This window comes from Balaenoptera musculus, chromosome 19 (assembly GCF_009873245.2).
Source record: "Balaenoptera musculus isolate JJ_BM4_2016_0621 chromosome 19, mBalMus1.pri.v3, whole genome shotgun sequence".
NCBI lineage: Eukaryota > Metazoa > Chordata > Mammalia > Artiodactyla > Balaenopteridae > Balaenoptera > Balaenoptera musculus.
In genome coordinates this window covers 5,413,641-5,439,199 of record NC_045803.1, presented here as the reverse complement: position 1 = coordinate 5,439,199, position 25,559 = coordinate 5,413,641, and the positions used below count along the sequence as shown (strand labels likewise).

At 41.5% G+C, this 25,559-nt stretch overlaps 3 pseudogenes; all 3 read right to left on the bottom strand.

Annotated features, from left to right (window-relative positions):
* LOC118885090 overlaps positions 1-25,559 on the bottom strand; it is a 97,920-nt pseudogene that overhangs the window by 53,927 nt on the left and 18,434 nt on the right.
* Positions 4,243-6,540, bottom strand: LOC118885387 (annotated as a pseudogene).
* The window catches only part of LOC118885142, a 584,965-nt pseudogene continuing 569,175 nt past the window's right edge, over positions 9,770-25,559 (bottom strand).

The window sequence follows — 25,559 nt, the reverse complement described above, 5'->3', positions numbered from 1 at the left end:
AGAGAGAGAGGGCCTGAGAAAATACCTGAAGAGACAATAACTGAAAAATTCCCTAACAAGGGAAAAGAAAGAGTCACCTAAGTATAGGAAGTACAGAGTCCTATATCCATATAAAAACTTCATAGTAAGCACAAACCAAAAATCTGTCATAGATACACATTCAGAAAGCACCTGAGGGCTTCCCTGGTGGCACAGTGGTTAAGAGTCTGCCTGCCAAGGTATGGGACAGGGGTTCGAGCCCTGGTCCAGGAAGATCCCACATGCCACGGAGCAACGAAGCCCATGTGCCACAACTACTGAAGCTCACGCGCCTAGAGCCCGTGCTCCACAACAAGAGAAGCCACCGCAATGAGAAGACCGCGCACCACAACAAAGAGTAGCCCTCACTCGCCACAACTAGAGAAAGCCCGCGTGCAGCAACAAAGACCCAACGCAGCCAAAAATAAAATAAACTAAAAAAAAAAAAAGAAAGCCTGAAAATATGCTCAACATCATGGGCTTTTCCACTTTGTACAGCTCCATGGAGCACCTCTTTATTTACTAGGTGCGATGCTGTCCAATTCATGAAGCATTCAATACAGCCAATTAGATCTTTCCGTTTCCTTGGTTGAACTGTTGTACACTAATTGAAGTCAAGAGTCTGAAAGGCACTGCTATACGATTTGCATTATAGTCATCTGAATATTCTGCAATAGAGTATGGAGAGAATAACTCAAGTACAAATTACGAGTATATAATCTCCAACTTGTATGTTGTTTGATCCTATATTAAGATTGTTATAGATGCTTTCTCCCCTGAGATACTAACGGTGCATTGCTAGCTTCTGCTATAAAGTACCGAGACGGAATAAAACTGTTGGAAAAAGGAATAACATACATCCAGTGTTGTGACAAAGTTGATTATTTTATTAGTTAAAACAGGAGACTAATGATACATTCTGAATAAAACAGCAGCAAAACGTAATGGCAAGAGTTAAGTGTGAATCACATACATACACACACTATTCTGAATATTTTCATTAAATGTTCCTCTCCAGAATATTTCTCTCTTCAATTTCCAACAATAAGACTAATTTTCCTTTACACATAGATATATAAAACTACTATCGCCACTCAATGGAGAAAGTGACCAAGTTTACCCCTGCATTATTGCTACTGGATAAACAGTCCCCAGTAACCTGTCACTCTCCTCTCAGGTAAAACAAAGCCCAGGGACTTCCCTGGCGATCCAGTGGTTAAGGCGCCTGCTACCAGTGCTTCCACTGGAAGGGGCACAGGTTCCATTCCTGGCTGGGGAACTAAGATCCCCCATGCTGTGTGGCAAGGCCCAAAAATTTAAAAACTAAAAACAAAAACAAATAAAACCCAGTCCCTTGATGTCCTTCCTGCCTTGTTCATGGTCAGTTGGTAAAGCATTCTGCACTATAACACACAGTGGTCTATGTATGAAAGGGCACCCTGAATATAATAATCATGATGAGTCAAGTCACCGTCTTACACTATTCTCTGGCCCTCCCTGACGCTAATTCACACACTATTGAACTTAATAATTCAGGGGACTTGTTTTTCCAGGGAACATGGATGCGAATGAACCACAACTAATGAAGTTGGCCCCTTCATCTTATTGATTCCTTCCCAGAGACTGTCATCAAGGCCTGGAATGAAGGCATAAGATCACCATGTTTCCAATGCTAAGCTCTTACTGCTTGCTGCAGACCAATACATCAAGAGACTAGTTGCTGGGACAAGTAATGACAACTTTATTCGGAAAACCAGCAGACCGAGAAGACAGTCAACAACTGTCCCAAAGAATCATCTTCCCTGAGTCAGAATTCAGGCTTCTTTGACACTGAAAGGGGAGAGAGTAAAGTCCTGCTTCAGGTCAGACTCCCGTGAAATAAAATTTATACTTTATGGCAAGACAAGAAAAATTTACATAAATTCTTCTCTGCCTTTTGGCTTCCTCTCTGCCCCCACTGTGCATTGTGTACTTGTCTGATACATCAACCAAACCTGACCCATCAGCAGGAATAAATACTCAACCATAAAGACACATTCTCCTAGCATCAACAAGGCAACACCTGGGCTTCCCTGGTGGCGCAGTGGTTGAGAATCTGCCTGCCAATGCAGGGGACACGGGTTCGAGCCCTGGGAAGATCCCACATGCCGCAGAGCAACTGGGCCCGTGAGCCACAACTACTGAGCCTGCGCGCCTGGAGCCTGTGCTCTGCAACAAGAGAGGCCGCGATAGTGAGAGGCCCGCGCACCGCGATGAAGAGTGGTCCCCGCTCGCCACAACTAGAGAAAGCCCTCGCACAGAAACGAAGACCCAACACAGCCAAATAAATAAATAAATAAATAAATTTATAAAATAAAACAAGGCAACTCCTTAAAAGATAACATTCCTTCTTGACCTTGTAAAGGTTCACATGACCCACCACGATGAGGCTTAGACCTGGATTATGTGAACTGTAAAAAATATGTCATTTGATGTATAGCTGTCTGTCTCACAAAAATTATATAACTGTGCTTTGATTTCTAACAGGCAGAACAGTTCTCAGAGCTTTCTGAGATGCTCTTCCCAGGATACAATCCTCTACTTTGGCTCAAATAAAATTTTCCATTTTTTTCTTAGATGCACGGATTTATTTTTTGGTGACACTCTGGAAGGGGTATGTTAATTTCTTCCTTCCTGAAGCCATTCACAGGTGGGCCTGGTCAGGACGCTTCCTGGGAGCTAACCAAAAGTATTTTACATTAACACTCATTACAAGGGTGGCAGTGTACCCAGAGATGGCCCACTATATATAATTTAAGCATACAGGCAACATCCCTTTAGTGACTGACTTCTACCAAAAGCAATAGAATACAAAGGTTAAAGTAAAAAAAACAAGTCCAATATGGAATCAGATTTCTTCTTCTCTATTACTTCATTCTCTTTTTTTTTGTTTTTTGCCACACCGTGCAGCATTTGAGATCTTAGTTCCCCGAGCAGGGATCAAACCCACACCTGCTGCATTGGAAGCACGGAGTCTTAACCACTGGCCCGCTAGGGAAGTCCCTGTTCTTCCCTATTACTTCAAACTTCAGATTGAAAGGCACAAATAGTAATGTATGCTTTTCAAGAAAAATCAAATTGAATATTTTATACACTGAAGACAATGGGCCACTTCCATACATGTCCTTCTTCGTCAAATATACACATCATGTCATAAGTTTTAACAGCTGGTGACTTGTCATGGTTCTGCTGTATGTAATATCTCAAAGCGGTAAAGATTTATTCCTATTATGCATTCTCTAGTGTATGGTCTGTTGTAAGAATTGCTCAAAATATTCACCAGATGCCTTACATTTTTTTTTTTTACAAGGCCTCCCTTTTATTTTTTATTTTTTTATTTTTTAAATTTATTTATTTATTTATTTATTTTTGGCTGTGTTGGGTCTTCGTTTCTGTGCGAGGGCTTTCTCCAGTTGTGGCAAGTGGGGGCCACTCTTCATCGCGGTGCGCGGGCCTCTCACTCTCGCGGCCTCTCTTGTTGCAGAGCACAGGCTCCAGACACGCAGGCTCGGTAATTGTGGCTCACGGGCCCAGCCGCTCCGCGGCATGTGGGATCTTCCCAGACCAGGGCTCGAACCCGTGTCCCCTGCATTGGCAGGCAGACTCTTAACCACTGAGCCACCAGGGAAGCCCTGCCTTACATTTTTAAGAATTCTCCCAAATATGTGTTCTTGGGTGAACCATACGGACACACTATTTCAAAGAGCTTCCATGTGTATACATTTTGACCTGTATGAATGTTCTCAACACCAAAGGTGTGCATACTTGATGTAAAAATTTACAACATCCATTACATTTGAAAGTTCGCTCTTCAACATAAATTCTCATTGTTCTACATTTTTGATCTTCAAAAATGAGACTTAGCAAACCATATTGCTTTGTGTGGTTTCTCTCCAGTATGTATTCTCCAATGAACTCAAAGATGTGATTTTCGACTAAAGGCCTTGCCTCATTCATTACATTTGTAAGGTTCCTCTCCAGTATGAACTCTCTGATGACTTAAAAGGTTTCCCTTTACACTAAAGGCCTTGCCACACTCATTACATTTGAAAGGTTTCTCTCCAGTATGAATTCTCTTATGAACTGCAAGGTTTGATTTCTGACTAAACACCTTGTCACATTCATTACATTTGTATGGTTTCTCTCCAGTATGAATTCTCCAATGAGCTCGAAGGTGTGATTTTTGACAAAAGGCCTTGCCACATTCATTACATTTGAAAGGTTTCACTACAATATGTACTGTCTGATGAATTCTAAGGTGTGTATTTTGATGACTTGTAAGGTGTGAATTTCTACTGAAAAGCTTGCCACGCTCATTATATTTGAAAGGTTTCTCTCCAGTATGTATTCTCCAATGAAGTCGAAGATGTGATTTTTGACAAAAGGCCTTTCCACACTCATCACATCTGTAAGGTTTCTCTCCAGTATGAACTCTCTCACGCCTTAAAAGGGCTCCCTTTACACTAAAGGCCTTGCCACACTCATTACATTTGAAAGCTTTCTCTACAATATGTACTCCCTGATGACTTATATGAATTTCGACTAAAGAACTTGCCACATTCATTACATTTGAAAGGTTTCTCTCTAGTATGAATTCTCCAATGAATTCGAAGATGTGACTTTTGTCGAAAGGCCTTACCACATTCATTACATTTGTAAGGTTTTTCTCCACTATGAATTCTCTGATAACTTAAAAGGGTTCCCTTTACACTAAAGGCCTTGCCACACTCATTGCATCTGAAAGCTTTCTCTACGTTATGTACTCTCTGATGACCTGTAAGATGTGAATTTTGATGACTTGTAAGGTGTGATTTTAGACTGAAGAACTTGCCACACTCATTACATTTGAAAGGTTTCTCTCCAGTATGTATTCGCTAATGAACTTGAAGATATGGTTTTTGACTAAAGGCCTTACCACATTCATTACATTCGTAAGGTTTCTCTCCAGTATGAACTCTCTGAAGACTTTCAAGGGTTCCATACTGACTAAAAACCTTGCCACAGTCATTACACTGATACGGTTTCTCTCCAGTATGAACCCTCCGATGAGCAGCAAGGTGTGAGTTTTGGCTAAAGAGTTTGCCACATACATCACATTTATATACACTTTTTCCTGTATGAATGATCTGATGTCTCCTGAGGTATGAGCTATTAAAGGTTTTGCCACACTCATTACATTTGTAAGGCTGCTCCACAGTATGAATTCTCTGATGGGTTGTGAACTTTGAATTATGACTAAAGACTCTGCCACATACCTCACATTTATGTAATTTCTCTCTTGTGTGGATGATCTGATGTCTAATGAGGTGAGATCCCTGAAGAAAGGTTTAGTCACACTCATTACATTTGTAAGGCTGCTCCACAGTATGAATTCTCTGATGGGTTGCAAGCTTTGCATTATGACTAAAGACTCTGCCACATACCTCACATTTATGTAATTTCTCTCTTGTGTGGATGATCTGATGTCTAATGAGGTGTGATCCCTGAAGAAAGGTTTTGCCACACTCATTACATTTGTGAGGTCTTTCCCTGAGTGCTTTCTGATCTTGTGTCTGTATTGAAAGATGGTGAAAATGAGGAACTACTGTTGCTAGATCTCTCAACTTCATTACATTCATAAAATATCCCATCAGTTTTAAATATCTGCAGTTTCTCTTGAACATTTAATCCAAGCCTATTTCCCATGGGTTTGATTCCGACATCCCTTTTACTATGTCGACACATGATATTCCAGGAGATTGCACAAGAATGTTCTTAGCAAAAATCAGAAGAAAAAAAAACAGGAAAAGGCCATCTAAAGGAGAAGAATGAGTTTCTTCTGTACACACATGTGCAGATACAAAGAAACTAAATAAACAGTCCAGTAGAGTAGGAGGCCATGATTGTAAAAGTGAGTCTCCCTAAATCTGTGTTCCCCTGCTGAGTTTGAGTAACCTCTCTATCCAAAATTTTATTCCATTTCTTGTCTTCCCACACCTGTTCCCCTCAAGACTGAGCAGTATCAAAGAAAACGGGGGATTGAAACAAACAGGACCCAGCAGGGCCCTCCTAGATACAAAGGCCTTTCCAAGTGCTGTGATTCCTCTTGGTAGAAAAAGGCTTCGGTCTCCTGGATCTTCCCTGAGTTCCAAAGAGCAGATTCAAGCAGATACTCATTAGGGGAAGGAGGGAATGCAGAAAGAAAGGAAAAGCAAGCCCAACATAATCTTTCCCATGACTGGTAACTTAAACTGATACCTTGATCTATGAGCCCAAACTGTGGCTTCAACCAGCTGCCCCAAGAGGACTGAAAAAATTGATGACAGTCAGAGGGCCAAGTGAGAAGTAAAATTCTTAAGCCATCACATCGGTTCTAAGTAAATAATAAAATGTTACAACTATTGCTTTTGCTTTCTCCCAGAAGGAAGTTAAGGGATCAGAAGACTGTGATTAGGAGTTTGCTTTGCAGGAACCTACAGAATAATCAGGAAGATGGCACAACATGGTGCCCAAAGTCTGCAGCTGAGATCTTACAGGGAAGCTGGGATCACAGACACTCCCCTCCCCTCTCTCCTTTTCTCTCCAAAAATCTTACACCCTGGCCAACCCGCAAGATGCATTTGAGGCAAGCTTAGGTCTACCATCTTCCGGGCTGGCGCCTCTTTGATTAATAAACCTTTCTCTGCTCCAAACTCCAACGTTTCAGTTTGTTTGGCCTCACTGAGCACACAAACTTGGGTTCAACCTCATTATGTTTGAATATGTTCTCTGTTCAGAAAAGGTAGAGGACTATGATGAAAGCCATGCTTCAATGGAGTAGCTCCTCAGAGCTCTCATCATACTTAATGGTGAAAGAATGAAAGCTTTTCCTCTAAGATCAGGAACAAGACGAGGATACCTGCTCTCAGTATTTCTAAAAACATAATACCCGAAGTCCTAGAAAGAACACAGACGCAGAAAAAAGAGATAATAGGGATCCCAATAGCGAGAGGAAGCAAAATTATCTCTAACATTATATAACATGTAGAAAACCCTGAAGATTCTGTAAAAAAAAAAAAAACTGCTAGAAATAATGAAAGACTGCAATAAACTTACAAGACACCAAGTCAACATGCAAAAATCAATTCGGTTTCTAAACCTTAAAAATGTACAATCAAAACAGAAATTGAGAAAACAATGCCATTTACAATAACATCAAATAATAAAATAAAATACTTAGACATAATGTTATACATGACAGGAAAGATTTGTACACTGCCAATTAAAAAGACTGCTGAAGGACTTCCCTGGTGGTCCAGTGGCTAAGGAGCTGCGCTTCCAACGCAGGGGGCCCGGGGTTCATCTCTAGTCAGGGAACTAGACCCCACATGCCGCAACTAAGAGTTCATATGCCGCAGCTAAAGATTCCTGCAACTAAAAGATCCTGCATGCTGCAACTAAAGATCCCTAGTGGTGCAACTAAGACCTGGCGCAGCCGAATAATTAAATAAATATTAAAAAAAAAAAAGACCGCTGCAAAAGCTTATAAAAGACACAGATAAATGCAAAGGTATCTCAAGTCCATAGACTGAAGTCAATACTGTCCAGATGTCAATACTACACAAACTGGTCAACACATCAAATTATCCCCTAGTGAAATCCCAATAGCTTTTTCCCAAAGAAACAGAAAAATCCATCCAATGATTCATATGGAATCTCCAGAGACCCTGAATAACAAAAATAAGCTTGAAAAAAAACAAAGTTGAAGGTCTCACACTTACTTCAAAACTTCTTCCAAAGCTAAACTTACCAAAACAATGTGGTACTGGCATCAAGATAGATAGAGGGATCCTTGAAACAGAACAGAGACATCAGAAAAAAAAACTTGTGTATACGCTAAACTGATGTTCCACAAGGGTGTCAGGACCATTCAGTGGGAGAAGGGCAGTCTACTGAACAAAAGGTGTTGAGAAAACTGGAAACCCACTAACAAAAGTATTTAGTTGCACCACTATCTTACACGACAGAAAAAAATTAACTCAAGATGGTTCAAAAAGCTAAACCTAACTCTCAAGTGTATGAAACTACTAGAAGTAATCATACAAGGAATGTTTCTTGACATTGGATTCACCAAGGACTTATCAGATAACACCAAAAAACACAGGCCACGAAAGAAAAACAGATAAATTGGACTATATCCAAATTATAAAATACTGTGAATTAAAGCATGCTCTAAGTGAAAAGACTATGGTATAAGAGAAAATATTTGCAAATTATATATTTGATAACAGATTAACATCTAGAATACATAAAGAACTCTAAAAGGGACTGATCAATTCTACCATGGCGGGAGGGGGCCTTCCCCAATCAACCAACCCACACATTGCAAACATAAAAACAAAAACACGAAGATTAACACAAAATATATGAACTTGATAATAAATAGAAATAAGAATCATGTATAATGCATATGAATATACAAAATGAAAGTACCACTGTCTTAAAGAAAACAAATGGTGCTTCATCACTGAAAGTATCATTCCACTTCATAAGCTCCCTCATTAAGATTCTTCAAAATTAGCTGCTGAGGTAAATGAACAATGGCACACAGGCAATGAAAAATGTGGCATCAACAACAGATTAGTTCATATTTAACATCCTGGGATAAATTTCTACACCATTTACAGAGACTAAAATGTATGATCGCTGGTATATGTGAACAACATTGTCATAGTGCCCTTGAGACAGGCTTTTGTGACAGTCCCCAAAGCCAGAAAAAAACCTGGAAAGACTTATCAGACAGGCTCTCGTGATACCTTCTACCTCATGTCCCAAAACGTGCTGACCACTCCAATGAGTAGCTTCAAGTGGTGACTTTGAACGGAGGAGGAAAATATTACAACATATGAGGGAAAGTGTCTCCATTAAATATTTTCTGGTAACCAGTAAACACACTCCATAGAGAATACACCACAAGTTCCCTATAACACATGGGTACATTATCAGAGCAAAGAAACCGGATAAAATTTCAGACCTTAGGACTATACTGCAAAGGAATTTAAGAGATAAAATCATACAAACTAAGCAGAATGTAAAATCAGGAAGAGTCAACATTCCAAGACTAAGGAGAGCATTACAGGAGCAAAAAAACAATGCAACATGTGAGGGTCAGACACTAAAAGATCTTGAGATGGGACCATGTGCTCAACCCACAGATGCCAAGCTAAGAGCCTGACAGATTCACCACTGGTCTCCTTGTAGCATTTAGGATCAAAAAGAGGATCTCTGCATCCACTGTCCTTACAGTTTTCCTAAGTACAAGCACAGAAGATCCAATCCACCTAGCTGTTCCACACACCCCTGAACAGAAGAAATGGCTGAGGGATCTAAACCAGCAGAGAGGACCTGAGACAGCTAGGGCAGGTGCTGAGGGGCCACGTGGAATACAGAGCAGCCAGTTTTTCCACATCTTCTGATTACTTCTTCCAAGTACAGCAACTCTGATCAAACCAGGATGGGCTCAGGGGTGGGACTCCAGAGGCATCAGCTCTGATCTATGTGGACTAAGAACTGAGCATCCAGGGGAATCAAGACCAGAAGGAGACATGAAGGGGCAAGAGACCCCGATCAAACAGCCCTCATCATCCTCCTCAAAGTCAAGCAAAAACCAGTCCACAAAAGCCAGATGATGAGTGTTGTGGATCATGATAAAGACCTTGCCTTTGTCTCTGTAGGAGCTGCAGCACCACTGCAGAGTAAAAGAAAACATTTTACAGGATGAAGGACAGGGTGATAACTCCAGGAGATGAAAAATATCCTCTGAGACTTTTTCAATAAATGAACTTCTGTTTTCCCAAAAAAAACTCTCCACCGTGAGAAAAGTTTCCCAAACACTATTAATGTTGTGGCTTCCTCTCTGCCCTTATGAGATCCCATCTGCGTTCACACTTTTCACACATTCCCACCCATTTGGATTTTGGGTATTTTCACATCACTCACCACAATCCAGGGCTCTTTCTCTTGCTCCAAAAGGGAGATACTATTCAGATCAAAAACAGAAATTCCTGATTCGGAACAAAAAATGTAAAGTGCTACGGTTTTCCGAAAATCACAGCTCTTTCTTCAACTAAGGAGTGAGGACATTACAGGTGGGTCAGGAAAAATATTACACGAATTCATCCACTGCCTCCTTCTAAATGCATCGGGAACAGTATATAATATGCAGATATTGAGCTCTCTTCCTAGAAACACTAAGTCAAAAGCCAAAAGGTAGAAAATGGGAAATTGGGTATTTGTTTAAAGTTTGCCATTGAGCTTTATACATAATTAAGCTCTGGAACAACTCCTGATGTAACATGAAATGGACAGATCATCCAAAGAAAGGGTCAGTTTAAACGCATGATGGCACTTCATGTCTGAATCCACAGGCTATTCAGATCAAAGGAAACAGGGCCTCCCAAGAGGCACAGAGGGGAAGATGCAAAGGCAAATCCCAGCTGTGGAGGGAAGTTATCCTCACCCAGGGAGAGCAGGTTCCTGTAGGTCTCCACCATCACATCCCTGTACAAGGCCCTCTGAGCAGGGTCCAGGCATTCCCACTCCTCCTGAGAGAATTCTATGGCCACATCCTCGAAGGCCAACCGTTCCTGAAATGAGAATATATTTTCACCAAGGGGCCATAAGGAGAGTTCATATCTTCATACAAAAGGAAAAGAGGAGTAAGGGGTAAGGACTGACTTGGTTGAAGTATATGTGCTACCAGGTCTGTGTAGAAGTATTGGGAGACATTATGTGTCTCTAATTTTAACTTTGTATGCTTTTTCATAAGAGATTATGATATCTTCCAATTACTAAGGGTTTTTCATCTTTGTGGAAAATCCATGAAACACCTATAAATAAAACTCAACAATGGGTTGTCTATCCAGATGCGTTTGATATTATGTTCTACACAGTAATGGAAAGTCAATATCTTGATGAGCTGCAGTCTGAGTGGCGTCTTGAGAGAGACAAAGTCCACAATGGCTCTAGAGAAAAGTCAAAATCTTCAATTATGATGATGATAACAATGATTAAAAGTTTGGGAATACTTCTTTTCTTTTTTAATTAATTTATTTTATTTATTTGTCTGCATCGGGTCTTAGTTGCAGCAAGTGGGATCTTTGTTGTGGCATGCAGGATGTTTCGTTGCGGCACATGGGCTCTTCGTGGCAGCGCACGGGATTCTCTCTAGTTGTGGCACAGGGGCTCAGTTGTCTTGCGGCATGTGGGATCTTAGTTTCCCAACCTGGGATCGAGCCCACATCCCTTGCATTGGAAGGCGGATTCTTAAGCACTGGACCACCAGGAAAGTCCCTGGAATACTTCTTATTGCTCTAAATTACTGTAATATTAATCTAAACATTACTCTATAAAGTGCTTTATGGGTATGAACGTATCATCAACGTAATAGCTCATTAGAGAAAGATCTGTTCCCATCCTACAGAAGAAAAAACTGTGTCAGAGACCCTCTGAGAAACTTGACTCAGGTCAAGAAGTTAACAAATGACACAGCAAGCACCTAAACTCAGAGGGTTGGGCTCTGAAACTGAAACTTAAAAATCAAACAGATAAGTAACAGAGAGCATTAAAAGGACATTGACAGAGGGATACCTGAGAAAACTTGAAAAAAGTCCAAGGTGAACAAAGAAAAGCATGAAAGGCCATTATAAATGTGGGCACACACACACATATATTAAAAATTTTAGTAATCTTACTACAATTTAAACCATTAACATGATAGCATAGAAAAAATTCAAGGCCACTGAATATATTGAAGATATAATTTCGACTACAAAAGATGTAATACATAGTTTTAAAATCATGTTGTTTATCTAAACCAGGGACGCCGTTCACATCCATGAACTTATGCACACACATGTCCACACTAAATTACTGAAATGATAGTTGTTTCCTGACATATTTTCAATTTTTTTTTTTTCAATTTTTTAATCACCCTTTTATTCATGGGTATTTCAGCATCTTTCAGACAATGAGAATGTATCAACTGTACTGAATTTAGTTTGTCAACATGATTCCATAATAGTCTACTAAAAGAAAAATGGTATGATCATGAAAAAAAACCCAATACTTTAACTCCAATCTCAATAAAATAACTATATTCAAAAATATAAATACAACTTCAGCCACTAAAATTTACATACTTGGGCATTAACAACAGGACAAGAGTTTCCTTCTTTTTTCTAATAATAAACATTGATTCAGGACTTCCCTGGTGGCGCAATGGTTGAGAATCTGCCGGCCAATGGAGGGGACACAGGTTCGAGCCCTGGTCCGGGAAGATCCCACATGCCGCGGAGCAACTAAGCCCATGAGCCACAACTACTGAGTCTGCGCTCTAGAGCCCGCGAGCCACAGCTACTGAGCCCGCATGCCACAACTACTGAAGTCCACACACCTAGAGCCTGTGCTCCACAACAAGAGAAGCCACTGCAATGAGAAACCCGTGCACAGCAACAAAGAGTAGCCCCTGCTCGCCGCAACTAGAGAAAGCCCACATGCAGCAACAAAGACCCAATGCAGCCATAAATAAATTAACTAATTAATTTTTTAAAAATCGATTCAAAATTAGAATAGTAGTATTCTACATTATTTTCACAGATTAAGAAAAAGTTTATCTCAACAGTGAAGTTATAAACTTCTTGGAGAATTAAAAATCATGAAAAAAAGAAGGTGGAAAAAAATTATTAAAAAACACATTTCAAACAAACGTCATGATGAAAAGGAAATACTTGATGCATTCCCTCTGAAGGTACAGTGCAGTGAAGGGGGCTGCCCAGGGTTCCTGCCTTTCACCACTGTACAGGTTTCCTGAGCAGGGACCACTACAGGATGTAACAGGAGGAAAACAGAGAGCAAGAGCGAGAGCCACAGAGAGAGCATATCAGAGAGTTAAAACTGTGAACATTCACACATCTGAAGACATGGAAAGGTGAAAAGTGAAAGGATGGAAAAGATATTCCATCCTAAAGAGAGCAGGGGTGACTCCATAATACCAGAAAAAATAAAAAGACAAAAAACATTATATAATGATAAAACGGTCAATTTATCAAAAAGATAAAACAAAAACAATATACAAATATAACATTAGATCTCCAAGAAAACGGAAGCAAACGTTAACAGAAATGAAGAGAGAAACAGCACAAGAATAGTATGAGACTTCAATGGCTCATGTTTACTTACGGATGGAACCAAAGAGAATATCAACAAGGAAACAGAGGACTTGAACAACATTGTAGACCAAGTGGACATAACAGACATGTACAGATCACTCCACCCAACAAGAGCAGCAGAAACATGCTTCTCAAGCACACATGGAACATTCTCCACGACAGACCATGTGTTAGGCCAAAAAGCAAATCTTAATAATGGTAAGAGATTGAGATCATAAAAAGTATGTTCTCTATCATAATAAAATAAAACTAAAAATAAACAGCAGAGGAAAAAAGAAAATTCCCCAAATTGTGGAAATTAAACAACTCATTCTTTTTTTTTTAAGTTGAAATATTTTATTCATTCATTCATTCATTCATTCATTCTTTCCTTTTTGGCTACACCACGCCACTTGTGAGATCTTAGTTCCCCAACCAGGGATCAAACCCAGGCCCTCAGCAGTGAAAGTGTGGAGCACTAACCACTGCATTGCCAGGGAATTCCCTAAACAACTCATTCTTAAAGCACCAGTGGGTCAAAAAACAAATCACAAGGGAATTTTTAAATACTGGGCTGAAAATGAAAATACAACATACCAAAATTTTTAACACACAGTGAAGGCAGTACTAAAAAGGAAGTCTAAATGCTTAAAATAAGACAAAGAAAAGATCTCAAACCAGAAATCTATTTTTATACCTCTATGAAGTAGGGGAAAAAAACCCAAGCTGAACCCAGATTTAGCAAAAGGAAAGAGGTAAATCATAAAGATTAGACCAGAGATAAACAAAATACAAAGCAGAAAAATATAAAAGCAAAGCAGCGTTGGCATTTTGAAAAATTCAGTGGAAAAACACTTAGCTGGACTAAGAAAAAAGATTCAAATAACTGAAAATAGATACTAAAGTGGAGAGATTGCAAATAATGTCAAAGAAATTTTTTAAAGGATTATAAAAGAGTACTATGAACAGTAATGCCTACAAATTATACAGTGGAGAAGATACAGGTAAATTCTTAGAAACATATAACCTACTAAATCTTAATCCTTATGAAATAAAAAAAATTTGAACCCAGTTTTAACTGAAGACATTCAAGCAGTAATCAAAAACTTCAAACAAACAAAAAAAATCCAGGACCCAATTCTACCAAACATTTACAAATGAATTACCACTAATCTTGCTAAAAATGTTAGAGATGAAGAGGGAACACTCACAAACTCAATGTATGGAGCCAGCATGATTCTGATACCAAACCCAGACAAAAACAGAAGAAAGGAAAACTAGAAATCAATATCCCCAATGAATATTGATACAAAATCTTTAACAAAACACCAGCAAACCAAATTCAACACCACATTAAAAAGATCTGACATCACGATCAAGTGGATTTTATTTATATCACTATAAGGGGTAAGGAGGACTCAACATACAAAAATCAACTATGTGGTACACTACATTAACAAAATAAAGGAAAAAATGTCACAAAGGATCATCTCAATTACTGCAGAAAAAAGCATTTGACAAAACGCAACAAACTTTCAAGATATAAACACTTGGGACTTCCCTGGTGGCCCAAGTCCAGTGGCTACAACTCCGCGCTCCCAATACAGGGGGGCGGGGTTCAATCCCTGGTCAGGGAACTAGATCCCCCATGCCACAGCGAAGATGGAAGATTGGGATCCGCCACTAAGACCCAGTGCAGCCAAATAAATAAATAAACATAAATATTAAAAAAAAAAAGAGAGACAAACACTCAACAAACTAGAAACAGTAATTATCTCAACATAATAAACACCATTTATGAAAAGAGCACAGCTAAAGTCATACTCAAACGTGAAAGACTGAAAGCTTTTCCTCCGAGATCAGGAGGAAGGCAAGGATGCATACTTTCTGCACTATTCTTCAACAAAGTACTGAAACCACTAGCCAGAGCAATTAGACAAGAAAAAGAAATCAAAGTAATCCAAATTGAAAAAGAAGCAAAATTATCTTCTTTCCTAGACAAGGTTTGATATGAAGAAGCCGTAACCTTTTGACAAGAAAACTGCTACATCAAAATACATGTTTTGAAAAATTGCGGGATACAAAATCAACATGCAAAAACTTTGTTGTGTTTCTATACACAATGAACAGTATCAAAGGAAGATTAGAAAACAATCTTATCTATTATAGCATTAAAAACAAATGAAATATCAATATTCAGGAATAAATTCGCCAAGAAGGTGAAAGAAGTGTACACTGAAAACTACTTAACAGTGTTAAAAGAAATTTAAAAAGATACAAATAAATAGAAAGTCATCCCATATTCATGGACTATAAGACTTAATACTCTTAAAGTATCCCAGCTACCCAAAGTGTGCTACAGATTCAATGGAATGATTATCAAAATTCCCATGGCAATTTTTGAAGAAACAGAAAAAATCATGCTAAAAGTCACAGAGAACTTCAAAAAACCGCAAATAGCCAAAAGTCTCTTGAATAAGAAGAAAGATGGAGACCTCCCTTTTTTAGATTTCAAAACATATCACAAAGCAATCAAGATTGTGCAGTATTGGTATAAACACAGATACATAAACCAAATGAACACAAGAGAATGCTCAGAAATAATCCTTTGCATATATGTAAAATGTATCCATAAAGGTGCTAAGACTACAAAATGAAAATAAGACAGTCTCAATAACAAATGCTGCTGGGAAACTGGATACCTCCCTGCAAAAGAATGAAGCTGAAACCTTACCTACATCAAAGGTAAAACCTTCTATGTGTCAAAGGACACAACCAACACAGTGAAAAGACAAAAAACTGAAGAATGGCGGTATCGAAACTGATTCCAAGAACTTCCAAATCTCAACAATTTAGGTTGATTTCATAGTTTAAAATGGATAATGGAATAAAACACCCTCTTATCACTGATGTCTATTTCTGAACTTTCCATTCCATTCCCAATCATGAAGATGTTGAAATCAGTGACACAGTCATTTGGCTGAGAATGTATTATAAAAACTCAGAACAAATTTCTCCTTATTGGTCTCTTCCAGAACGTACCAGGCATTTCTGCATATTAATACCTGCCTTCCACGTGTAGCTTCTTCATTCTATTTTGTAGAGAGAGGACAGTGCATTTAGATGGGGCCCCTCTACAGTCCCTGGTGCCCAACAGCATTGACCCATCCAAGGGTGTGAAGCCCTGCCCAGGACTATGCCCAGCACAGAAACTTCACAAGTTCCAGGTCCAGGTCACAGGATTGTGTGGAGATGGAATCCAAGTGGAGAGGACAGGCCCTGAGGGAAGGCCCTGGGTGACTGTGATGTACAGGTGTCAGGCAGGATACTTCAGAGTCAGACAAGATTAGTGAGTCCAAAGAATGGCATTTCAAGAAATAAGATGAGGGGCTTCCCTGGTGGCGCAGTGGTTGAGAATCTGCCTGCCAATGCAGGGGACACGGGTTCGAGCCCTGGTCTGGGAAGATCCCACATGCTGCGGAGCAACTAGGCCCGTGCGCCCCAACTACTGAGCCTGCGCGTCTGGAGCCTGTGCTCCGCAGCAAAAGAGGCCGCGATAGTGAGTGGCCCCCGCTCGCCACAACTAGAGAAAGCCCTCGCACAGAAACGAAGACCCAACACAGCCATAAATAAATAAATAAACCCAAAGTTTAAAAAAAAAAGAAAAAAAGAAATAAGATGAAATAATCAACTGAGAATATAACTTTACCTGAGAAAGAGCCATTCCAAACTCCAGTTCTTTCCTTGTCCTCCTCTTCCGGGCATACTCCTTAGGCAACATGATTCTTTAGCAGTCAATCTTGAAAGTTGGAAAGATGCTGTTTAATGCTTAGAATCAACACACCCCCTTCCTGAGTCACCACCACACACACAGGGAAGACCTCAGCATGTGGAACAGACAGTCCCCTGCTGCCCACTGTCCCAGGAGGGGCTCAGGACAGTAAACTCCCACACAGAGACCAACAAGGGAGCTTCCCCACACTTTCCTTCAGATCAGGCTCCCCTCCTGGTGAGGCCCTCACGTACACAGCAGCAGCGGGCACCTCAGCTGGACCCGACGACCCCCTTCAGGTCACAGACCAGCCCTGATCCATCCCCACGCAGAGCAGAGCCCCCTCAGCTTCAGCCCAGATCTCAGCCCTCAGGAATGGGGGGACCCAGAGTCACTAAGTCACTCAGGCCAGGGATAAATTTGAAACAAATTTTAAAAAGCCATAATTTGTTTATTGTTTTTAATCTAAAAGACTGGTGTCAAAGTTTTGAAAAAAACAAAACTGAGGATATGGTAATTCTCTGATGGTAGGTCCAGTGGTTAGGACTCCACACGATCACTGCCAAGGGCACAGGTTCGATCCCTGGTCAGGGAACTATGATCCGACAAGACCAAAAAAAAAAAAAAAAGTATCTTCTCTAACCACAATGAAATAAAACTACAAACAGAAAGTGTAAAGAAAACAGGAAAATCCCCTAAATACGGAAATTACATAGCTCCTTCTTAAAGACGCAATGAATGACATGTATAGAATATTGGAGACCAGCAAAGCTTCTTTCAGAAGTTAAAAATTATTCAGAGGAACAAAGAAATTGAATGAACTAAGATTTATTTCAAGCTACAAAATAATTAAATGTAAAGAAACAAAAAGAAAAGAAGTGGGCTTCCCTGGCGGTGCAGTGGTTGAGAATCTGCCTGCCAATGCAGGGGACACGGGTTCGAGCCCTGGTCTGGGAAGATCCCACGTGCCGCGGAGCAACTAGGCCCGTGAGCCACGACTACTGAGCCTGCGCGGCTGGAGCCTGTGCTCCGCAACAAGAGAGGCCACGGTAGTGAGAGGCCCGTGCACCGCGATGAAGAGTGGCCCCCGCTTGCCACAACTAGAGAAAGCCCTCGCACAGAAACAAAGACCCAACACAGCCATAAATAAATAAATAAACAAACAAACAAACCCAAAAGTTTAAAAAAAAAGAAAAGAAGTAAATCCATTCCAAAACACACTTTCAATGTTCCTTTAAAAGGCACCATGTAGTGACGGAGTCAGTCTTTTCTTGCCCCACTTCTCTCCCCTGAGCTCTACCCCACACCAGGAAAAGGGAAGGGGGTGACCCACATCTTAGTGAATCAAGTCACTGCCTCTCTGCTCAACAGGGTTTGCCAATGGAAGTTTTCTTCTGATACAAATAATTACAAAATGCACAGGCCTTATAGACAGGAGTTGTGCCATTCTCATCCTCACCTGTATAATTTAAACAAATGTTAAATACATTAGATTCTAAAGACTCAAATCAATCTTATCACAACATAATTATCCACATCCAAACAACTCACCACCCATCTGGATCCACTTCCCCCCTCCACCTGCACTATTAGGTGTTTCCATTTTATTCTGTTTCTCTGTCTCCCTATTTCATTTCTGCCTTTGTTTCTCTTTTTCTTTTCCTCTACTTTCCCTTTCCTGCCCTCCTCTCCATTTCCTCCCTCACACCTGGCCTGCCCCACTCTGCAACCCGTTCTCCTCAACCCGTATGACTGTCCTAAATCTCTATGTATTTCTTTCTTCCCCCATCTCTGCGGTTACACCATGCCTCCAGTTACACCCCTTCTGTCTGTTACTCTCCCTTCCTCCCCACTCTCGGGCGCCCCAAGTGGCTGTGCTTCCTTCCTGCTCTCTCTCTTCCTCTGCTCTTATTGTCACCCTTTGTCCGGTTTTTCTCCCAGCACCGTGATGCTCTGAAGGCTAAGGTTCCAACTCTTTTATCATCTCCCCGTACTCTGTGTGAAGTGACTCTCCACTGTTATCCCTTTCTAAGGCTGATCCAGGTCCCCTTCCTTAGGTTGCCCTGCAATCTCTGCAGATCCGGCTTAATTTCTTTCTCCATTATCTTCACCTGCTACTTTCAAGACTTAATCACTTTCATTTTACTATCTCTCTGCACGTCCTCCAGCCACCCTCTATGTTCCCACTGGTTCTCCCTCATTCTTTTCTCCTCAGTTTTTCTACTTCGATCTCAGCCTCTCTGTCTCTGCTTTTCCTGATTCCATTCGCTCACGTATAAAATGCCCACCTACCAGAAGGGAATATTTTCTAACGGGGTGGAATTGGGGAAGTAACTACACTGGGTGTTCCCGCGTCTGGCCCAGGTCACGTCCCCCTACGCGGGGTGAGGGGAAGGGCTGACCACGAAGGGGAGGCCGGGGGAGCTGAAGGACCCGCCTGAGGAGACGCGAGGACAGAGGGGCTGGGAGGGAGGGAGGGAGGGGGTCTACGGAGAGGGGCGGGCTCTGCAGAATCCCAGGACCGGGGAGAGGACGCGGCCTGTCCGGGAGCGGGGCGGCCGGCGCTGCCCTCCAGGGGCCGAGAGGGCCAGGCTGGGGGGCGCGCACCCACCTCGCGGAAGGGGACTTCACAAGGGAGGCCGGGAAAGTAACACGTTATAAGCAGGACAATGTTGCGAAAACTGGTGTCTACGTGGACCAGAGGCAGAAGAGTCAAGGGCAGGGACCGGCCTCAGCGAGACTTCAAACCCAGGGAAAAAATACCCGACCCGTAAGGGCGACGTCTGGATTTACTGGGGCGGAGGGCCGGGTGCTGGGACTTAAAGTCCCTAGAAACTCCCACACCCCGAGGACGGGGTAGAGCGGTACCGCGCAGTACGGACTTGGGCTAGAAAAAAGACACTTACGCTCCGCTCCGTGACCTTGGCTCCGCGCTCTCCGCTTCCGGGTCCTTAGGAATGGGCTTCTGGAGTTAGAGGCGGGGCTTCCGGGGCGGGGCCTGGGCGGGGCCCTACCGGTGAGGGGCGGGGCGAAAAGAGCACCCAGGTGTGCTCACTGAGCGCCGGAGGGAGGAACTGGGAGCAGAGAGGGGTTGGTGCTTCCAGTACCTTGGCCGGTTTAAGTTACTGTCTGCAAGAGTTTGCAGGTAAAAGGTTACGGCTGTGTGGGCCAATTACGTCCGAAGCCAAGATGTTTCCTCTTAAGACTAAAAGAGTTTAAATAAAAAGCTATTTTTGCCCTCAGGTTGTTCTGACTTCCTGCTAGTGAGGCGGAAGCAATTCAGTGGTCTGGAAACCTGAGTCTCCTGGAGCAGAGGGAGGGGTTGACATGGATCATTGGTTGGATCCAGGAACATTTCCTAAATGGGAATTAATTTAAGTAACTTTAAGAAATAAGAATAGGGTGACTTCCCTGGTGGTCCAGTGGTAAAGAATCCGCCTTGCGATGCAAGGACACAGGTTCGGTCCCTGGTCAGGGAACTAAGATCCCACATCCTGTGGGGCAACTAAGCCCGCACTCCACAACTACTGAGCTGGCGCGGCTCAACTAGAGCCCAAGAGCCACAAACTACAGAACCCACCCGCCATGGAACCCGTGGGCCACAACTAGAGAGAAGCCTGTGCGTGGCAACGAAGATCCCGTATGCCGCAACTAAGACCCGACACAGCCCAAAATAAATAAATTTTTTAAAAAAGAAATGGGAGGGACTTCCCTGGTGGCGCAGTGGTTAAGAATCCGCCTGCCAATGCAGGGGACACGGTTCGATCCCTGGTCCGGGAAGATCCCACATGCCGCAGAGCAAATAAGCCCGTGTGCCACAACTACTGAGCCTGCATGACACAACTACTGAAGCCCACGCGCCTAGAGCCCGTGCTCCGCAACAAGAGAAGCCACCACAATGAGAAGCCCGCGCACCGCAACAAAGAGCGGCCCCTGCTCGCCACAACTAGAGAGAGCCCGTGCGCAGCAACGAAGACCCAAAGCAGCCAAAAATAAAATAAATAAAATAAAATAAATAAATTTATTAAAAAAAAAAAAAAAAAAAAGAAATGGGACTAGTCTCTGTATTACAAATACAAAACTCTCTCTGGGTAGAATGATACATTTCCTACCGACACCCTATAAAACAGCTTTTCCGTTTCTATTCCCTATTAATGCAGAAGGTCAAATTCAACATACTACTCAGTTTCAGAAACTCAGGGACAGGACCTAGAGTCTGAGCCTGGAGGACTAAGGCATGTGATCATTTAGGTCACTAACCATTGCCTTAAAAACAGCAATACGTATTTTTAAATTGTTATACACTGCATTATTCTTTGTTTTGTCCAACGTGTTTTAATTATTTGCCTTTTTAAAACCAACTATTTACAGAGTAACATGAGTTGTATAAACAACTCTTTATACAATGACATACATCACTCTGTAAGTTTAAGGTGTAGAGCATAATGAACTTATAGATACTGTGAAACGATTATGACAGTAAGTTTATCTATATGAAATTATGGGTGCAAACTAAAGAGAAAGCGAAATAGGGGGAAAAAATTCTTTTCTGTTGATGAGAACTGCACTGCTCTTTAAAATACTTATCCTATTCCACACTTGTGATGCATTCCCTTGTGAATTTACATTGTGAATAAAAAATTCCTTTTTTTGAAAAAGAACAAAGTAAAAAGATCTTAGAAGAACAAAATATGCCTAAGCTAGCAGAAGGTAGGAAAAAGGATTAGACAAATGAAAGAAAATAAAACTACAGAAAAAGACAACACAACAGTTCTTTGAAAAATAGAACAAAATGGACAAATCCTTATCTAGATTTAAAAAAGAGAGAAGACTCAAATTACCGAATCAGAAATGAAAGAGGGGACATTATAAAAGATTACAACGGACCCTACAAAAAAAATTTTTTTTTAATTTAGAAGAAAATACTTAGACAATTCTATGTCTAAATATTGGCTAACCTAGGGACTTCCCTGGTGGCGCGGTGGTTAAGAAACCGCCTGCCAATGCAGGGGACACAGGTTTGATCCCTGGTCCCGGAAGATCCCACATGCCAAGGAGTAACTAAGCCCGTGTGCCACAACTACTGAGCCTGCGCTCTAGAGCCCACGAGCCACAACTACTGAGCCCCTGTGCCACAACTACTGAAGCCTGTGCACCTAGAGCCCATGCTCCACAACAAGAGAAGCCACCACAGTGAGAAGCCCGCACACCAAAACGAAGAGGAGTCCCCACTCGCCGCAACTAGAGAAAGCCTGCCCACAGCAACAAAGACCCAACGCAGCCAAAAATAAATAATTTTAAAAAAATATTGGCTAACCTAAAATAAATTCCTAGAGAAACAAAATCTACCAAGATAGAATCATGAAAAAATTTAAAATCCGAACAAACCTACACATTGTAAAGGAGACTGAATCACTATTCAAAAATCATACAACCAAGGTTAGTCGGAGAGCGTCACTGCAGAACACTACCCAACATTTAAAAACAATTAAGACCTCCCTTCCTTAAACTCTTCCCCAATATATTGAAGAAAAGGGAACAGTTCCAAACTCTATGAGTCCAGAATTACTCTAATACAAAATCAGGCGGTGACACTACAAGAAAACCACACAGCAAAATCCCTAACAAATAATGACGCAAAAAATCATCAATAAAACAATGGTAAACTCAGGGAATTCCCTGGCCACCCAGTGGGTAGGGCCCTGCGCTTCCACTGCAGGGGACGCGGGTTCCACCCCTGGTCATGGAACTAAGATACCGCATTCCTCGTTGCACAGCTAAAAATAAAATAAAAACAAAAACAAAAAAATAGTAAACTAAAATCAAAATCACATTAAAAGTTTACATACCATGACTAAAGGGAATATATTATTGAAATGTAAGGATGATTCCACATATAAAAATCTTCCAATGGAAAATACAAAGAGAATGAACCAAAAAAACAAGAACTACCGATCGTCTCAGTTGACACAGCCCCACCCATCAGCAGACAGGCTGCCTAAAGGCTTCCTGAGGCAGCCACCTCTCTACATGCCCCTAGACATAAACCTGCCCACCAAAGGGCCAAGATCCAGGTCCAACCAACAGTGGACAGACAGAAGCCTCTAGACCTGCCTCACCAACCAGGGCACAGACACCAGAAGCAAGAAAACTACAGTCATACAACCTGCAGACACAGTCCACAGATACAGCCCGGACACTACCCTGGGACCACCCGCCTTCTGGCCCTTGGGTGTCATGAGGGGGAGTACACTGCTGAGATGCACAGGACATCTTCTACCAAGGCCACTTCTCCAAGGTCAAGAAACAACAAACCTACCACATACGTAAAAATACAAATAGCAAATTAGGCAAAATGAGGCAACAGAGGAATACGTTTCAGACAAAGAAAGAAGACAAAAACCCAGAAGAAGAACTGACGTGGAGATACACCATCTACCCGAGGAAGAGCTCAGAGTAATGATCGGGAAAATGATCAAACAATTCGGGAGGAGAATGGATGCACAGAGTGAGAAATGAGGTTTTTTAACAAAGATGTAGAAAACATAAGTAACCCCCAAACAGAATAGAAGAAATACTGAAATGAAAAATACAATAGAGGAAATCAGTAATAGGCTAAATGAGGCAGAAGAATGGATCGGTGAGCTGGCAGACAGAGCGTGGAAATCACACAAGTCCAGGAAGTGCAAAGAGTCCCATATCCATATAAAAACTTCATAGTAACCACAAACCAAATATCTATAATACACATTCAAAAAGAACATGAACAGATGCTCAACATCATGGGCTTTTCCACTTTGTACAGCTCCTTGGAGCACCTCTTTATTTACTAGGTGGGATGCTGCCCAACGCAGGAATCATTCAATAAAGCCAATTAGATCTTTAAATTTATTTGATTCAATTTTTGTACATTAATGGAAGTCAGAGAGTATGACATTCACTGCTATGCTATTTGCACTACAGCCAGCTGAATATTCTGGGACAGAGTGGAGAGAATAACTCAAGTACAATTTATGAGTTTATAACCTCCAACTTGTATGTTATTTGATCCCATATTGGGAAGAAATTGTTATAGATTCTTTCAACACTGAGAACCTAATAGAGCACTCCTAGCTTCTGTTATAAAGTACTGAGGCGGGATAAAACTGTATTGGTAAAAGGAACATAATGCATCCAGGATTTAAAAGATGATTAAATTTTATTACTTAAAACAGGAGACCTATGGTACATTCTCAATAAAACGGTAGCAAAATGTAATGGCAGCAATTAAAACGTGAATCATAAACATACACATACTTCTGGTGCTTCTGATTAAATTTTACTCTGAAGATAACTGCTGTCTTCAATATCCAAAAATTAGACAACTTCTTTCTTGGTCAGATGTAGACAACACATACGCTCGTGCAATGGATAAAGTGATTAAGTCTTCTTGTGCATTGTTCCTACCACATAATCAGTCCCTAATAACCTGTCACTCTCCTCCCACAAAAAGCCCAGTCCCTGCATGTCCTTCCTGCTTTGTTCATGGTCAGCTGGTAGAGCATTCTGCACTATACCCACACTGGCTTATCTATGGAAGGGCACCCTGAACATTACCATGATGAGTCAAGTCACAGTTTTACATTATTCTCTGCCTCTCCCTGTTGCTAATCCACATGGTATTGAATTTGATAATTCAGGGTCCTTGTTTTTCCAGGGAACATGGATGTGCATGAACCACACCTAATGAAGTTGGCCCCCTCATGTTACTGACTCTTCCCAGAGACCATCAACAAAGGCCTGTAATGAAGAGATAAGATTATCTTGTCACCGAGGCCAAGCTCTTACGGCTCGCTGCACAACTGGCCAAAAAATAGACTACTTTTGGGGGCAAGGAATAGTGACGTTATTCTGAAATCCAGCAGACCGAGAAAACGGGGGACTAGCAACGCAAAGAATCACATGTCCTGAGATAGAAATCAGGCTCTTTATAGTAAAAGCGGAGGGAGTAAAGTCCTGGTTCAGGTCAGACTCCTGTGAAATAAAATTCAACTATTATGGCAAGACAGGAATATTTAAACATTAATTCCTCTCGGCCCTTTGGCCTCCTCTCTCCTCCCACTGTGAACTGTGTATTTGCATTATGTATCAAGCAAACCTCCCCCATCAGCAGAATACATACTCAACCATAAAGAGCAACTCTCCTAGCATCAACAGGAAAACTTAAAAGATAGCATTCCTTCTTGATCTTGTAAGGGTCACACGACCCACTGCGATGACGCTTAGATCTGGATTATGTAAACTGTCAATATGTCATGTGTTGTACTGCTGTCTTAGAAAACTTATGTAACTGTGCCTTGATTTCTTTTTCCTTTTTAATTTTTTATTTATTTTTGGCTGCACTGGGTCTCCGTCGAGGTGCGCGGGCTTCTCATTGCGGTGGCTTCTCTTGTTGCGGTGCGCGGGCTTCAGTAGTTGTGCCATACGAGCTCAGTAGTTGTGGCTCGCAGGCTCAGTAGTTGTGGCGCACGGGCTTAGCTGCTCCGCGGCATGTGGGATCTTCCCGGACCAAGGCTCGAACCCGT